A 16,703-nucleotide genomic window follows, 5' to 3' on the forward strand; every position below is an offset into this window, starting at 1 on the left:
CAAACATCTGGATTGTGGAATAGAAGCAGCCAGACACAGCCTGAGCTGGGCTGGAGACACCAACCACTCTCACATCCCACAGGAGAACGGGCCAAGGAAAATCTGATCCACAAACAATGATTACCAAAGGCCAGGGGTTAAAATGACCAAGGACTGGCTGATCCCTTTGGGAAGAGACGCCTGCAGCTCCATTCCACGGCACTTTGGAATATGCTGTGGCATGTGGAGCCTCTCAAATGGACAACATCCACATCCTGAATCCAGGGGCAGGGACATTACAGAGGTTTGGCAGAATTCCCATAACTCAATATCCCCAGTAATTCAACCTAAACATTCCTGGTCCTGCAATGGGAAAGGCTCTGCCGGCTGGTTAGATGCGACCAGCAGGAAATTCCTTGTGCATCAAACCTGCAATGAGGTGTTGCAGGACGTGGAAGAGGATGTTCTGCAGGAACTAGGAACTCGAGATCCGCCGGGGATCCGCTGCCATTGGTCCGTGGTGCAGGTTCCAGTTCAAGGTGGAGCTGGTCCAAGCTCCGTGTCTCCAGGCTGGGATGTTCATCCCACATAACACAAGGTTTCCTCTTCCCTTATCCTCTTGATAATGGATTTTGCATCCAGGAGGAATTGGGAATTTAACCAACACCCTCCCATGGAGCTGGCTGATCCCATTCTCTAACGAACAGGCAATGGGAAAAGTCAGAGAGAACTGAGGTTTCAAATTCAGACCAGGCTCAGAAATCAAATGAGGATTAAGACCAAGGTTATGGAAGTGGTCGGGGTCTCATTCCTTCCCTGCCAACAGAGCAGCCCCTCTTTGGGGGTGCCTTTGAGGAATCACAAAGGATTGACACTGCACCTCACTCCTTAAAAACAGGGATGGGTGGATCACAGAATCCTGGAATGGTTTGTTTGGAAGGGACATTAAATCCCACCCAGTGCCACCCCTGCCATGGCAGGGACATCTCCCACTGTGCCAGGCTGCTCCAAGCTGGCCTTGGGCACTTCAGGGATCCAGGGGCAGCCCCAGCTGCTCTGGGAATTCCATCCCGGCCCTTCCCCACCCTCCCAGGGTACAAATGTTAAAGGCTCTGGCTGGGTCCAGGAGCAGCCTCAGAGGATCCCAGAGAGGAGTTTGGACAGGCTCTTTGGGCTCTGCAGTGCATTTATTGTTGAGAAATCCATTCACAAATTCCCACATGGCCCATTCCACTGTAATACATTTAATTACTCACATCTTTTACCAAGTACCTGTGGAAACATCCTGCACCTCAGTGAGGAAAGGCAAGGCTGCAGGAGATTTAACATAAACAAGAGAGTGAGAGAACATCTCTCCCAGACTTTGCTGTGATTTTTTTTAGAAATCAGCTGGGTTTTTTTAGAGATGGAGGAAAAAAGAGACAAAGAATCTATTTCAGCACTTAGCTGTGATCCTGTGAGATGTAACAGGGCTGGAATTAATCCCTATAAACACAAGGCAGAACTCCCTGTGCACAGGTAAGGACGTGGAGGAACGTCTCCAGTTCTCCAGGACACCAAATCCTCCCTCCAGAATGCAAGGAAAGATTCAAACAAGACCGAAAATGGAATTTAATGCCTGAAACTCCTGGAGCCAGTGCTGTGTGACACCAACATTTCCAGCCCTTAAATGACCCAGCCCAAGGTACCACAAATGAGCAAATGGTCCCAGAAAGGTGCAGAGATTTTTCCCAGATCCAGAGATTTGACCCCCCTGTCATTCCCAGAGTGTGTTTTGGTGCTGCCCTGGGTTAGAGGCAAACAAGTGCTTTGTTCTCCTGTGGTTTGGGGTTATTTTTAGACCCCTGGGCTCCTTTTACTTTGAATTAAATGTCACTGGTAATTTGCTAAGAGAAAACGTCAGCTGTGGGCAGTACATGAGCAAACACACGTTGGATCCTGAATGAATGGAAAGATTTCTCCTTTTTCAGGAACTGTTTTCTTTAAGGTCATTTTTTTCTGCTCCTATTGTAGCAGAAGAACTTTGCAACATAAATTAATTTTGTGACTTTTCTTCTCTGCTCTCATTCCATTCCCCTAAGGAAGAAATAGATGCAAAGTGGATGTAAAAACAATCAGAATAACTCCACACCAAAACTCTTTTTTTAACCTCCACTAAATGTTTTAAAAGCTCCAGAGCTGAACAGCTCCAAAATCCAATTTACAACTTCCCTTCCTCCCAGCCAAAGGAAGTGGGGAATTCCTTAAAAGCTCCATTTTACAGAATATTTCAGCTCATCCCAGGACAAATGACAGGAGGTGATTTTGACTGGAAATTATCTCAGCCCTGTTTTATATTGCAGTTGCATGGAGAAGTGATTTGTAAAAGGTTAAAAACTGAGGAAGAGGATGTTAAAAATAGAAATATTCATTCCTGATTTGAACACATCCTTCCATAAGTCATTACTGCTCATAAACACATTGCTGGAAGCACTGCCAGGGAAGGAATTGCCTGAATATTTAAAATGTATTGATCAATCATTGGCATTTCTTTCTAACCCCTCAATAATCGATATTACCAGGCCCTGGATAAAAACACACACTGGAAGCACTGAGGATCACAAAGGTATGACATGAATTGACTCAAAATACAAATGTTAAGGTTTTAAAGGCTCTGACTGGGTCCAGTGGCAGCCTCAGAGGGAAGGAGGATGCAGAACAGGTCAGACAGTCCCAGACAGGATTTTGGACAGGCTCTTTGGGCTCTGCAGTGCATTTATTGTTGAGAAATCCATTCACAGATTTCCACGTGGCCCATTCCACTGGAATACATTTAATTACATCTTTTAGCAAGTACCTGTGGAAACACCCTGCACCTCAGTGAAAGGAAGGCTGCAGGAGATTTAAAATAACCAGGAGAGCGAGGGAACATCTCCCAGACTTTGTCCCAGCCCCACATCTCTGACACCTCCTCTGCCCTCAGCCAAGGCCACTGAAAGGAGATGAAGTTTTACAGCCACACCAGTAAATGTTGGGACTCGGGGTCTGGGTGTCGAGGTGACCCCAAGAGTGTAAAAGTCCTCGTTTCCCAGCCCGAGCAGCCAAAGGAGGAGTCTGAATGCGCAGGGTCGGCTTCTCAAGGTTGTTTCTTTTCCCTTCTCTAGAACATTCTCTCTCTGCCCTGCTGAGCTCTGTCCAGCAGCTCGGCCATGGCATTCTGTCTGCCCTCAGGGCAGTGTTCACATTTTATACCCAAAACTCCGTGTGCCGTGGTTACAATAACGTGCCAATGTCTGTCCTTGATGTTGGACAGTGTGTCTGTACCTGAAACCAACAGAAAAGTGTCACCAGCACAGCGAGACATGGAGGGCAAGGAGAAGGAGGTCAGGACATGCCCAAATCCCTCCATCTTGTCCCCTGAACCCCATTCTAAAAACCCCAAAATTCTACTTTTTCACCCTGTGTTAACTCAACTCCCACACTGCTCATTGTGGCTTGTAATTCCTCACACAAAGTTGGCAGCTTTTCCCACGGGCTAAAATCGAAGCCACAGGTGGTTTTGACTTCGTGCCAAGGTCTGGAGCCAGCCAGGGCAGCCAGAGGGATGTCCTGGGTTCCCACAGCTGGGCACATTTTCCTGTCTCTCTTTAGGATCTGTGAGAAAGCACAGCGAGCAGAGTCCAGACTCGCCTCTCCACACTCAGCCTGGGCCCTCTGGAGCTCTGTTCATTTAACATATTCAGCCAAAATTCTGCATCAGGGATGTTTCAGCCCTTTCCAAAGAGCCAAGAGCTGCCCTGAGGATGGTTTATGCCCTGGTTTTAGGGGAATGAACATTTTGGCTGTCTGGAGAGCAGAACATGTCGCTGTAAGCCCCTAGCCGGGTAATAATTAGCATTGACTCCATGATTGTAGAAGGTTGATCAATTGCTTTATTATATAATTTTATATTATATTATTCTATACTCATTAAGAAACTCAGTAACCCTTACAGCCAGCCCGACACAGCTTTGACTTAATTGGTCAATCAATCCCAACACCATCCAGTGTCCAATTAAGAAATCACCCTTTGGTAAACAAATCCCCGTGACACAATCCACGTGTGCACAACTGCAGGTGCAGCAAGTGGAGCTAAGAATTGTTTCTTTCTTTTCTGTGATCTCACAGCCCTCGCCAGGCCAGTGCCTGGGAAAGCTGTGCCTGCTCTCTGTGGAGAGAGCTGCTGCCACTGAACGTGCACGGGGTGCTGAGGGGATGTTGTTTCATCCCAGCTGCTGCTTTGGGATGGTGTTTTTGGGGTTAACACCATGGTGGGCCGAAACACATCCCAGAGGAGCAGGAGGAGCTCACACTCTCCTTTCCCTGGGTGCCAGAGCACCAAGGTGGGATTGTTTGAGTTCCAGCTGCCAGGAGAGGCCAGAGCAGAAACCGAGGGGCGAGGACGGGGCTGGCGCTCCCTGGGCCTCACAGAGCCCCTTTATCCCAGAGCCACGTTCCAGCTTTCCTCTCAGCCACGGGGATCAAAAATAACCTCGTCCTTTGGACACGGAGAGCTTTGAAAGAGCTTTGAAACCCATCCCCTGCCATGGATTTCGGCCTTCCGGGCCCGTGGGCCTTTGAAGGAGAGTCTGCTTTCAGAATTAGAGCTGGTTTTAGTTCCACTGGGGGACTACACCTGGTGACACCTTCCTTTGAACCCCTGCACTTTGGAAGAGGGAGGATTAGCACTTCCTTATGGAACCTCCTGGCTCCAGCTGTTGGGTTTTGGGTTTTTACATTTAAAATTTTTTTAAATTAATTTTTTATTAATTTTTAATTTTTATATATATTTTAATTTTTTATTTGTTAATTTTTTATTTTTATTTTTATTTTTATTCTTTATTTTTTGTTTTTATTTTTATTTTTATTTTAAATTTTTTATTTTTAATTTTTTATTTTAATTTTATTCTTTATTTTTTATTTTTATTTTTTTATTTTTAAATTTTTTATTTTTATTTTTTAATTTTTTTATTTTTAATTTTAAAAATTTTTTCAAATTTTATTTTTTATTTTTGTTGAGGTTGGGATTGAAGTTCCTGAGATAGGATTTTGCATTTAGGTTTAGACGTTTATTTTTTAAAAATGTATGTTATAGTCTCACAGTAGTGAGTTTTGTAGTATTTTATTAACAAGGTATAAAATGGTTAACTATTTTTATAGTTAGATGTTTATTTTTTTAAATTTATGTTATAGTCTCACGGTAGTGAGTTTTGTAGTATTTTATTAACGAAGTATAAAATGGTTAACTATTTTTATAGTTAACCATATATATGGTTATAATATATATAACATACAGTAATAGCATATATAATTATTTTTATTTTTATAAGGTTTTTAAGGTTAAACTATTTAATTAAGAAATGACACTGAAATTATTTTTACTTTTAACTCAATAACTAATTACTCGAAGTCTGCAATGCAGACTTTTTTGTTTAATTATAAAATCCCACCCAAACCCACGGAGAAGAAGGAAGAAGGTTAAGAAGAAGGACAAGTTTTTGCCCTAACATTTTTATCTTGCTTTCTATATATTACTATATTCTAAAACTTTGAACTCTAAGTTTTTTACTCTGTGATATTACATATTTTTAATTGACTCTACACTTGTAATCTTAGTGCTGTCAATTAATTTTGGAAGCTTTCTCTACAGTTTTAGGTCAAATGTAGTGTTTTCTTGGGAGTTAGAGTTTGTTGGTACAGAAAGTTTAAAATTTAACATCCAGCCCTGCAGGGTGGGCTTCCAAACCACCAAATCTGTGCTTTCACTGGGAAAAAGCACAGGAATATTTATAAACCTGCAGTAGGTGACTCAGATTCACAAATATTAAAGAGAGAGATTCAAACCTGGTGAACACAAAGGTGTTAAATAGAATCAGAGATTTAGAGAATCCCAGAATCCCAGAATCAGAGAATCAGAAAATCCCAGAATCAGAGAATCCCAGAATCAGAAAATCCCAGAATCAGGGAATCAGAAAATCCCAGAATCAGAGAATCAGAGAATCAGAAAATCCCAGAATCAGAGAATCACAGAATCAGGGAATCAGAAATTCCCAGAATGAGGGAATCAGAGAATCCCGGAATCAGAGAATCAGGGAATCAGAGAATCCCAGAATCAGAAAATCCCGGAATCAGAGAATCCCAGAATCAGGGAATCAGAAAATCCCAGAATCAGAGAATCCCAGAATCAGGGAATCAGAGAATCCCAGAATCAGGGAATCAGAAAATCCTAGAATCAGAGAATCCCAGAATCAGAGACTCAGAGAATCCCAGAATCAGGGAATCAGAGAATTCCAGAATCCCAGAATCAGAGATTCCTGGAATCAGGGAATCAGAAAATCTCAGAATCAGAGAATCCCAGAATCAGAAAATCTACAGAATTCCAGAATCAGAGAATCTCAGAATCAGAAAATTCCAGAATTCCAGAATCAGAGAATCACAGAATCAGGGAATCCCAGAATCAGGGAATCAGAGAATCCCGGAATCAGAGAAACCCAGAATCAGAGAATCTCAGAATCAGAAAATCCCAGAATCAGAAAATCTCCAGAATCCCAGAATCAGAAAATCCCAGAATCCCAGAATCAGAAAATCTCCAGAATCCCAGAATCAGAAAATCCCAGAATCCCACAATCAGAAGATCCCAGAATCCCAGAAAGGTTTGGGCTGGAAGGGACATTAAAAATCATCCCACCCCTCCCCTGCCATGGTCAGGGACATTTTCCACTGTCCCAGGTTGCTCCAAGCCCTGTCCCAACTGCCCTTGGACACTTCCAGCATTAAAAGAAGCATTATTTCAAAGGAACTGGGATCTGGGGATGTGCTGCTGCTTTTGCAGAGAATGGCACAAGTTTCAAGCCCTCCTCAGGTTCAGGAAAGGAAACCATTCCTAAATAGCCTCATTTTTTCCTGAGAGAAGGTGGATTCATGCAATTATTAATAGCAGCCACCACTTGGCAATCAAAAATGCCTTCAGATGATGTTAAAGAGCCCATTAATCTCATTCCTGAAACTGGAGCAGCGCCTGGCAGAGCAGCAGCAATCCTGACACACACGTTTACTGTAAAGCTGGGCCTGCTCTAGGCCTAATCTAAAACTGATGGGCAGGACTATTTTTAGTTTAACCTTGGTATTTGGCTAAAAGGAATGCAAATGCCATTGCTGAAGGAGAAAGGGGAAATAAAAGAGATAGAAATAACAGCTGGGTGGAAAATGAAAGCATAGCACTGAGTGTGACCCCTGCAATTAGGCACACACAGGTAATTGATCGTTAGTTGTTGATGTCACAAAAGGGACATTTGTGGCTGCCCCAAAGTGAAACTTTAACTCAGGTAATGCTCCAGCAGCCCAGATGGGAATCACCAGCTTTAAACCAAACTGCATTTTCTCTGTCTGGATTTGAAATCTTCTCCTCCAGTGATTTATTTTCTTTATTTCCTCCCTCCCTCCCAGCCCTTCCCCAGCACTGCTCTGCCCCAGCTCATTTCACTTCCACGAGGGAAAGTGGAAACAGCAAATCCCTGCCCTGGAATGGTGTGGCCAGAGAGGCTGATCCCAGTGTCAACCTGGAGATTTGGGAATGATAATTCCATTGGTTGATTTGGGGTTTTTTTTGTTTGTTTTGTTTTTGTTTTTTTTTTTCCTTTTCTTGCTCCCTGTGGATCAATGGAATAGCTGCCCCTGGATCCCTGGAAGTGTCCAAGGCCAGGCGGGACAGGGCTTGGAGCAGCCTGGGACAGTGGGAGGTGTCCCTGCCATGGCAGGGGTGGGAATGGGATGATCTTTAATCCCATGATCCCATCATGATCCACCCCATTGATTTCTGCCATCTGTGCTCATTTACCCAATGTAACAGGATTTAAATTCCTGGTTTATGCAGCCAGGCAGATCCTCGGAAATTCGCCTCTATCCTTCCTTTTTATCCATCTGGGAGGAGCCACATGAAAAACCCACTGTTTAAGAGGGATTGAGGCAGATAAATCACATTAATGTGAATATATTGACTCCAAGTTAAAGCTAGAGCAAAAGGCACACGGGTCACAGAAAACAAGGAAAACTCAAATTTCACCTTGAACTTGGAATTCCACCTGAGCAACTCTTCAGTTTATCCTTTTTATGTGAGATTAGAACCCTGCACATGTCCCTTCCCACCTGGATTCCTCTGATAGTCTCAGCCTAGAAAACTCTATGAAATTTGAGAACCTTTACATTATAAAAAAAAAAAGCTTTGATCTCTCATTAACATTCTGAGTTCACCAACATCCCGCCCCCAGATTTCACCCAAACACTCAAACCAAGCATTTTTTCCCTTAATTTTAAATGTCTCTCTCTTTTCTTCTTCTGATTTTTCCAGGGGAACTTAATAAAAACCAGGTTTTGTTGACTGAACAGAGAAGCCGGGTGTGTAAACAAAGGAGATTCTTGTGTGAAAGTCAATTCTGACTGGCTTCTAGGAATTCCACAGGGCTAAAATTAGAAAGACCTGGACCCAGCCTTGGACTTGGGCTTGGGGTGGAAAATCCTGAAGCCAGTGTTGGGAGCAGCCATCTGGGGATGGGAAGCACAGCGAATTCCTGGATTCCTCGAGGAGTCCAAGGCCTGGAGGTCGCTCCCAAGGTAGATTTGCTCCCAGGGATAAAGTGGAAGAATTTAAATTAATTTGTAGCAATACCTGAGCCGCCAGCCAGGATGCTGCAGAGTCTGTGACCATAATTCACCCTCAGAACTTTGAACATTCCAATTAAATGAACTCCCTCCTTATTAACTGCTCTATTTTTGATTCCTAATTAAAAGTATTTTACTTTTTCATGGCATCAGCTCCACTGAACGTGTGGCAAAGTTCTTCTCCTGCTGTTGTACCTGAGCACCTCCCACTTTTCCATCCTTTTCCTTTGGTCTCTGCCTGTTTCCTTGGTTCTTTTCCTCCCTTTTCCACTGCCTGCCCAGGATTGTATTTCCCTCCCCATTTTCGTCTCTGTCACTTCCCCCAAAAACCTCCACCAGCTTCATTTTTAAGGCTTTTGAGTTGGAAGAGCCCACATGGCCTGGAGTTGAGCTGAGGTCCCTTTGGGTTTGGTGATTCCACTGGAGAAATGCTGATTTACATGAGCTGGTGATGAGATATGGGAAAGAAATTCCTCCCTGTGAGGAGGGGAAGGGGCTGGGATGGAATTCCCAGAAGAGCTGCCCCTGGATCTCTGGAAGTGTTCAAGGCCAGGCTGGACACGGTTTGGAGCAGCCTGGGACAGTGGAAGGTCCCTGGGTGGAACTGGATGAATTTAAGGTCCCTTCCCACCCAAACCTGGGGTTCCATGACCCCACTGTACATTCTGAAATGTGTATTTCTCCAGGAAATCTCTCCATTTCCCTTTCAACTTTCCATTCCTTGTTCCTCCCAACTCAGCTGCCTCTTCCAGGTTGGGAATAGCAAGGACACAACCTCCTGTGGTGTTTTTAACACCAAAAATTACCTGGGAATCCTGGCTGTTAGAGCACAGCAGGAATATCTATGCTAGGAGGGAAGTGCTGGACAGAGACACGGACAGGAGCTCCTGCTCCAGCTCTGCTCATGGGGAAGGGATGGGAGAGCCCCTTCCAGATGTTCCCAAGTCATGGTTTTAATCTCCAGATCCAGCTCTGAATTCTCTCCTCCTTCCTCAATCCTCCTGCCCGGAACTTGCTACAAGTCCCTCCAAATTTTAGCACGGGATTGGTTCTGGAGCTGGAAATGCTGAGTTTGGCCATTTCTTGGACACGAAGGAGGGAAGGGCCCTTCCCAGCCATGGATTTCTGCATCCACAAGGCCCCAGCTCCCTCCCTCCTCGCTGATACATCCCCTGTCCGCAGGCAGGAAGTTTCCTGCAAACGGGGAACCAAAGGAATAACCACAATCATTTGAACCTCATTTGTGTGGGAGCCACTCCCAGCCTCAGCAGGGACTCAAACAGACACTGGGGGTGTCTCTAAACTCTGAATTAGACCAGGAATTTCCCCCTTGAGCCCTGAGCTCGAGTCCTTCTCCATCCCAGTTCTCTCCTATGTCGTGGAAGTGATGCCACCTGCCCACTGGAGTTGCCCAGGTTACCTTCTGTGCTGGACCATCGCCTCCACGATCTCCAGCCACAGTTTGCTCTCCTGTGCAGAAGGCCAGAGCTGTGCCCCAGATCATTTCATAATTCTGAATCCCAATTCCTCCCCTTCCTCTGGGAAAAATGCATTTTTTGCAATACCTATGTTGTAACTTTCTAGAGCACATGCTTCCAATTTGAGCATGATTTTCCAAAGCTCCTAGCACGCAACCACAAAAGTTCCTCATTTCTTTCCCGTTTTATTCTCCATTTAATCCATCCTCTTTTTTGATGCTTTGGATCATCTTCCTATCTCACATGTCGGCCTCCAGTAGAAAAGCTTTTAGTTGTAACCATGGACTTAAACCCCGCAGAGAAGTCCAACAATTAATCTGGGGAATTTAGGCAGAACTCTTTCCTCTCCTTGCTGACTTCCCATTTTCCACCTCCTTCCAATCCCAAATTCTAAAGCAGAGGAGAAACTTCTGAAGAGCTTCACCAGTTTTAAACCAAAACGGGAGAAAATCAACCCAAATTTAGTTGCTGTTGCCAGTTTTCTGAGTGACTTTGGCTGTGTTTTAGTCCCAGTCTCCCAACAGATGATGGGGGGGACCAGAAGCTTCCCTGCCTCCCCCTCGTCACTGAAATATCTGAGATTCCCAGGAGCAAAGACCCTTTCAGCACATGGATGGATCCCCCACTTTGGAAGCACAAACCCCATTTCCAGCCAATTCCCTTCCCTGTGTAGCTACAACTCAAATCTCTTCTTCAGCTGTGACCAATTCGGGGCCAATTCTTGAGCTCTTGGGGCATTTTGCCATCAGCTGAAAGTTGGCTTTAATGTCCTTTATCATCCCCAGTTCTTCCATGGGGATGTTCCATAAAAAATCAGATACTGTCCAATATCCAAACCTGGGCCAGCCATGGTTTCACTTGGAGGGCCTCAAAACCAAAGCAAGAAGGGTTGAGCCTGGTTTTGTGCTCTAGAACTGCAATAAAAGGGTTATTTTAGGCCTGGACACACCTTGTTATTCCTTAAACTGGGAAAAAAGCCCGATGTGGCTCCCCAACTGATGTCTTTTGGGATTCTGGCTCTGTAGAGTCAGGATAAAAATTAATCTTGGTCTTATTGGTGCCTCCAGGGGATGGGACGTTCCCAGTCCCTCACACAGCAGTGCAAGTGTTTGCTTTTGCTTTGGGGAAAGAGAATAAAATAAAAAAAGGAGGGCAAACAAACCCCAGAACAATGAAGCAAATGAATTACAGCACATTCTAGCTGGCTTCAAATAACAAACATGACCCCGCTCACAGGAACACGATTCCCTCTCCGGTTTGTGTCTCCCTGTAAATCATAACAAGCTGGAGACTCCTGGACCTGGGATTCACTATTAAACCTGAGTCCAGCCATTCCAGAGGTTGGGAAGGGAGTTCAGCACCAGTTTTAGTTCCCAGCTGAGGGATTTGAGCTTTTTTGGGCTAGAAGGGCCATTTCCCTGAAACTTTTGGGTCCAAGGCATTGTTTGGACAAATCAACTCGGCCAAAAGGTTCCCAAATCCCTCCTCCTCTTACACAAGCTCTTTCTTGTAAGGCTGCTCACGTTATCTGCTGTCAGAGCAGAGGCTCAGGGTTACGAGTTCTGACTCAGGCAGATGATTAATAACAAGTGAAGGGCAGCACAGCATGGATTTCTCTCCAGAAGGGATTTGAGCAAACCCAGGCTGTGCCAGGGGTCCAGGGCTGCATCCAGACCTCACTGGAAAATGTGGATTCCCCCCCCAGCACCACAGACCAAATTCCAGTGGCACAGGGATGGATCTTGCACTGCTGGGGATGGCTGGAAGTGCCTGCAAATCTCACCTGGTGTCACCCTCAGCACAGAAGAGCTTCCAGCAGGGAGCTGAAGGCAAAATCAGTGAGTTATATTTAGGAAAAATGTACAACCAAACCACACAAGGGGCTTAACAACACTTTTCCTCCCTCCCACTCAGAGGGGAGGACTTTGGGGCTCACAAAAGGTTTAGTAAAGAGGGTTTACTCCAGGATAAAGTTACAAACAGGAGCAGCACAGGGGACCTGAGCAAGTTGGGAGGTCTGGCCTTTGTGGAGATCCCCAAAGCACCCACATTTTCCTAAAAATTGTCTTAATGTCCACTGGGAATGTTAAAAAAAAAAAAAATCAGTGGACAAGTGGTGACAGAGTGGAATATAAAGAGTGGAGATGGAGCTCCAAGGCAAAGCCACCAATTGTGTCACCTCCCCAGGCTGGATCTGTAGGACTGAGGCATTTGGGGAAGAATGGGGCCTTGCACCCTGGAACCTTTTTTAGTCTCAGCAAAGGAACCTCATCTACAGCAAATCACCCTTGGCCAGCACTGAATTGGTAAAATGTGGTTAATCCAGGGCTTTTCCTGGAGCAGCAGCAAGGCCTGGCTTTACACAGCTCCCTTTTCACCCGGAATCGATCCTCAGGGCAGCTGGAGGAGTGCCCCGTGCACATCTCAGCCAGGTCACAGTCGTCTTTCACCGCCCGGCACACCCAGCCCGACTTCTTGAACTGAGGGAGGGACAAAATGCCACACTCAGCACCCAGCTCCTCCACACTGCTCCAAACCACCCAACTGAGGGCTGAAACCAGCAGGAAAATCTCCTCAGTGCACAGGCTGTGTGAGGAGCAGGATCTGGATCTCACGCCGTGTCCGATGTGTCAGTTCACAGCCTTTGCCTCTTGTGCCACAGCTTTTATTGCCAGGAGAAAATGGCCAAGCAAAGGGCTGGTTTCTCCAGGATGGTGGAAGATTGAGGGAGTTGATGGTGGGGCTTTGGCATGGACTGGTGGGCAGTGACAGGAGCTGGGGGAATGGCTGGAGCTGTGCCAGGGAGGGTCAGGCTGGAGATCAGGGAAAGGCTGGATTTTGGGAAAGGCTCTTCCCCAGAGGGTGCTGGCACTGCCCAGGCTCCCCAGGGAATGGGCACGGCCCCGAGGCTGCCAGAGCTCCAGGAGTGTTTGAACAGCGCTCAGGGATGCACAGGGTGGGATTCTGGGGTGTCTGTGCAGAATTAATGATCCCAGGGGTCCCTTCCAGCTCAGGATATCCCACAATTCTGCCATGAATGATGCCATGTATCCCATGAAATCCCAGCCCTGCTGTTCACAGAATCCATCCTGCCACTCACCCCGGAACCTGAGGGCAGAGCAGGAGGATCCCCCTGGTCCTGTTCAGGGGGTTGAGTCCTCACCCCAGAACCTGAGGGCAGAGCAGGAGGATCCCCCTGGTCCTGTTTCAGGGGGTTGAGTCCTTGGCCACGTGGGGTTTGCTGGATTCGAACACAGACGCAGCCAGGCCCAGCTTTTAGAGCCTGATGACCTTTAAGGATGAGAAATAATAAAAGGAAAAACGTGAACCCTGACAAATTCATAACTCCAGCACAGGGGAAAGGAATGTATTCCTTGTACATATGAAAAAACATTGCCCAGGACATGTCTATTTTCTTTTCCATCCCGTGGCTGTTCTGAATTATGTACAGAATATTCCCTCGTTGTTTGTTCTGGTGCATTTTTGTGTGTGGGGGTACTTTGGCCGTCCCAAATGAGTTCATTATCACTGATCAAATGGATGAAACACCCTTTGTTTTGTCTCCCCAGCATCCCGTGGATGTGCTGTGTTCCTGGAGGAGCCGGGATGCTTTTGCTGTTCTCCAGCATAATCTGTGAGAGGCACGATCCCATTTTCCATCCACTTCAGGAAATATGGATTTGGAATTAAATCCCACTTACTCAGGCATTACTCAGGGAGATGGGAGGGAAGAGTGAGATTTGCCAACTTCCAGCTCCAATCACCTCTTTAATGGCGACAGCAAACAAGAACAGGTCTCCTTGTGGTTATCCCAGCTGGGGGCTGATGGATGGATTGTCCCTTGCTGTTATCACTTTGGGATGCAGATAAAAGGGATCAGTTTTTGAGCTGGGAAAGGTCCCTCCATCCCAAAGCAAAAGCAAGTGTGTGCCCAAGCTCTTCTTGAAGTGTGATCCCAAAGCAATGTCAGATATCAGCAAGCAGCACAAAAACTCACAGAATCCAAAAAAAAAAAAAAAAAATTATGGTTTTCTTTTAATATGGAAAAGTTGTGCCTGGTGTTTCCAGTGAAGCTGAAAAAATCCCATCCTTCTGTGAAATATTCATTAAAAATGACAATAACAGTTTATTTTTAGCCTGTTAAAAGCTTTCCTTGCTTTGTATTTCTTCATCCAGCAACAGCCACAAACCAAACCGAAGCTTTGTTTAGAGGAAAAAATAAAAACAAGGCACAGGAGGAGGTTCCCAGATCCCAGGCTGCTTTCCCTGCCTCTGGAAAGCAGCCCTCCCAGCCCTCCTTTCTCCACCTGGGACAGTGGGACGTGTCCCTTCCCGTGGCAGGGGTGGCACCCGACAGGTTTAAGGTCCCTTCCCATCCAAACCGTTCTGGGATTCCACGGTTCCATGGTGTGATTGTATGAAATGTCTCGGGATGATCTTTTGTCCCTGAATTCTTTCAGGTAATCTCCAGGATAAATCTGATTTCTCTCTATATGAAGCTGCACTGATGTTTTTGAATGTTGCCATCATTTTTTCCTCCTTTTCACCTCTGAACATCCGATGAAGACACTGAACACAAAGGTGATTTGCTTCTTCCTTGAGAACAAAGTATTTGGCTCCCTCCTGTGGGCTCTGGCGTTGTGAATTCCCAAAACATTGATTAGACATGGCAGGAGGAGCAGTTAGTGCTGGATCCACCCTCCCGGGCAGATGCGGGGCTCGCTGGGCCCACAGAGATTTTCTGAGCTCCAGGATTACCAGGAATGCCACAGGAACGTGCACAGGCCACCGTGAGGACGAGGGGCACGTGCAGGGATGGACCAAAGCACAGAAGTTTCATGGAATGACACCAGCAGTAAATCTGGGCTTCCCTTCCCTTCCCTTCCCTTCCCTTCCCTTCCCTTCCCTTCCCTTCCCTTCCCTTCCCTTCCCTTCCCTTCCCTTCCCTTCCCTTCCCTTCCCTTCCCTTCCCTTCCCTTCCCTTCCCTTCCCTTCCCTTCCCTTCCCTTCCCTTCCCTTCCCTTCCCTTCCCTTCCCTTCCCTTCCCTTCCCTTCCCTTCCCTTCCCTTCCCTTCCCTTACGACTTCCAGAACCAGCAGCCAGAATTAATCCTGCTTTTCACACATTTAATAATAATAATACATTGAATAATAAGAGATATTTCATTTACATTTAATACTACATTTAAAATTAATGAGACATTTGATAATAAGGTGATAAAAATGCGAATCTTTGAGCAGGGATCTCCTGCAGTTCTCTTTGATGAGATTGCGCTTCCCTCATTGAAGCCAGGCTGGGGGAGGAGAGAACAGAGAAAATACAACATGAAACCGTTCCTGCTCCAGGTGTGGCAGAGGCAGCTCCAGCTGTGGCTGGGAACTGAAGCTGACTTGGGACCTCACCCCTTATTTATGGCATTTCTCATTCCCTGCCTTCACCTGGCAGGTGCGGGAGCAGCAGAGGAACAGCCCCGAGTGCAGCTCACCTGAGCAGGCTCTGGATGGCAGCAACGCACAGCGCACAGATCCGGGCGAGTTCCACCCTGCCGAGCGCCGGGACGCGGCCCCGGCACGGGGACAACCTGGGGACAATGATGGGACAGGGCCCCGGCACGGGGACAACCCGGGGACAAGGCTGGGATGGGTACTCGGCATGGGGACAACCTGGGGACAATGATTGGACAGGGCCCCAGCACGGGGACAACCTGGGGACAACGGCAGGACAGGGCCCCGGCACGGGGACAACCCGGGGACAATACTGGGACAGGTATCCAGCACGGGGACAACCCGGGGACAAGGCTGGGATGGGTACCCGGCATGGGGACAACCTGGGGACAACGGCAGGACAGGGCCCCGGCACAGGGACAACCCGGGGACAATACTGGGACAGGTATCCAGCACGGGGACAACCCGGGGACAAGGCTGGGACAGGTACCCGTCACGGGGACAATGATGGGATGGGTACCCAGCACGGGGACAATGATGGGGACAATACTGGGACAAGTACCCAGCACGGGGACAACTCGGGGACAAGGCTGGGACAGGTACCCAGCACGGGGACAATGATGGGGGCAGTGCTGGGACAGGTATCTGGCACAGGGATGGGACAACCTGGGGACAAGGCTGGGATGGGTACCCGGCACGGGGACAATGATGGGGGCAATGCTGGGACAGGTATCTGGCACAGAGACAATGAGGGGACAACAACAGGATAGGTACCTGGCACAGAGACAACCTGGGGACAAGGCTGGGACAGGGACCTGGCATAGGGACAACCTGGGGACAATGATGGGACAGGGACCCAGCACAGGGACAACCTGGGGACAATGCTGGGACAGGTACCAGGCATGAGGACACTGAGGGGACAATGATGGGACAGATACCTGGCATGGGGACACCGAGGGGACAATGATGGGACAGATACCTGGCATGGGGACACCAAGGGGACAATGATGGGACAGATACCTGGCATGGGGACACCAAGGGGACAATGATGGGACAGATACCTGGCATGGGGACACCGAGGGGACAATGATGGGACAGATACCTGGCATGGGGACACCAAGGGGAC

Source organism: Vidua chalybeata, chromosome 28 (genome assembly GCF_026979565.1).
Source record: "Vidua chalybeata isolate OUT-0048 chromosome 28, bVidCha1 merged haplotype, whole genome shotgun sequence".
NCBI classification, from domain to species: Eukaryota; Metazoa; Chordata; class Aves; order Passeriformes; family Viduidae; genus Vidua; species Vidua chalybeata.